Raw genomic sequence first — 2,064 nt, 5'->3', positions numbered from 1 at the left:
AAGTTTTATGGGTTGGCATTTAGGTCTATGGTCCATTTCAATTTAGTTTTTCTATATCCTTACAATAAACTCAGAAAAAAGGAACAAACTATTGATACATGCAACAACATGGATGAATCTCAAAATCATTTATGTTGAGTTACATAAGCCAGACCAAAAAAGAGTACATACTACAGGACCTCATTTCTAGAAGTTTCTAGAAAGTGCAAACAAATATATAATAACAAAAAGTAGCTTTCCTCTTTTATCTCAGAGCAGGCCAAGGGGCAAGTTTCTTCTGTCTTTTTGCATCCAGGTCTATCCAACACCAGCTGCCTCCAACATGTCGCTCAAGTTCAACCCCAACAAGATCAAAAGTTGTGTGTACTTGAGGTGCCTTAGTCGGGAAATTGATACCACGTCTGCCCTGGCCACCAATATCTGTCCCCTGAGTCTGTCTCCAAAAAAGCTTGGTGGTGGCATCACCAAGGCAACCAGTGACATGAAGGGCCTGAGGATTATAGTGGACCTACCCATTTAGAACAGACAGGCCCAGATTGAGGTGGTACCTTCTACTTCTACCCTGGCCATCAAAGCCCTCAAGGAACCACCTAGAGACGGAAAGAATCAAAAAACATTAAGCACATAGGAAACATCACTGTTGAAGAGATTGTCAACTTTGTCTGACAGATGTGGCATGGATGTTTAGCTAGAAAACTCTCTGGAACCATTCAAGAAATCCTGGGGACTGCCCAGTGTATGGCTGCAGTGTTGATGGTCACCACCGTCATGACGTCATAGATGACATCACCTGGTGCAGTTGAATGCCCAGCTAGTTAGGAACTACTAAGGAAAATATTTCAATAAAGGATCATTTGGAAACCAGTAAAAAATACTCCCCAAACCACAAAAAAACCCCACCCCCCAAAAAAACAAGAGCAAACAAACAAAAAACAGATTAGTGGTTGTCTAGGAACAGAGCTGGAGAGTAGATTACAGACATGCCTAGGAAACTATTGGGCATTATGGAATTGTTTATTATGTTGACTGTGATGATAGTTACATGAGTGTATGCATATTTCAACACTGGTCAAGTTGTACCCCTTAAATATGTGCAGTTTATTGTATCAATCATACCTTAATAATACCTAAAAATTTGTTCATTAATTGAATGGAAAGAACTCTTCCTCTAAGGAGCCTTGTAATTTAGCTGCCCCAAACGGCTTCTGAATCAGACTTGGGTATTAATTTTCTTAAATCACATTTAAATTAGAAGTAACTTTAAAAAAAAAAGACCATTAAATTTTATCAGTCTCCTTCTTCTAGTGCGGTCAGTTGTCCTTAGATAGGGAAGGAGCACAGTGAACACATTTTATGGTCTCATTGCAATGTGCTGTTCTTTTTGAAATTGGTGTCTTATCTTTTACAGCTGCAATTAGCTGAAGCTGGCAACTTCAAGAATAAGTCCTGCACTCAAACATGTTGGCACTTAACCCTGCACCACCGAGGGCAGCAGCTCAAATCCAGATCTTTCCCTTAGAGCAGACACTTCATTTGGAATTGTCAGAAACACGTGTAGCCTGAGGTCAGGTACAGTCTACACCTGTTCAAAAAGAGGGCCAATTTCTGAATACTAGGATTTGACCGTCCTAAAAGAAACAAGTCCCATTTTCTGCTTCTCAGAATGAGTCTAATATCCAGCTAAAAGGAATGCCGGATTAAAATCTAGCTGGATGACTTCAACCATGCCACCTGAATCTCTTGGGCCTCAGTTATTTCTAGTCTAAAATATTGGTTTATTGGCTTAGATAATTTTTAATAGTGTTTCCTATAATGCATTTCTAGAATTGGTTATTAGAAACCATTCTGTGGCTCACCCTTAACCTACTGAATGCAGCTGAATTTTTGCTCCAAATGTTAAATATTTAATCAACTCTAGGTGAAACCCAAATGTAATTCATTAAGCAACTTGGTGTTGAGTCGGATGCAACAGACATGAAAAATGCTTTTTCATTAGTGTCCACTGGCTTCGTTGGTTCAAGAATTCCGGCTGATGGAATGAATAGCAAAACTGTCCTCTGTTCA

General features: G+C 39.4%; 1 pseudogene; it reads left to right on the top strand.

Moving 5' to 3' along the window:
* Positions 1–262: 262 nt before the first annotated feature.
* Positions 263–819, top strand: LOC103009792 (60S ribosomal protein L12-like; annotated as a pseudogene).
* Positions 820–2,064: the final 1,245 nt, after the last annotated feature.

The sequence above is a fragment of the Balaenoptera acutorostrata genome, chromosome 19 (genome assembly GCF_949987535.1).
Source record: "Balaenoptera acutorostrata chromosome 19, mBalAcu1.1, whole genome shotgun sequence".
Classification (NCBI taxonomy): domain Eukaryota; kingdom Metazoa; phylum Chordata; class Mammalia; order Artiodactyla; family Balaenopteridae; genus Balaenoptera; species Balaenoptera acutorostrata.
This window is presented reverse-complemented; position numbering and strand designations above follow the sequence as displayed.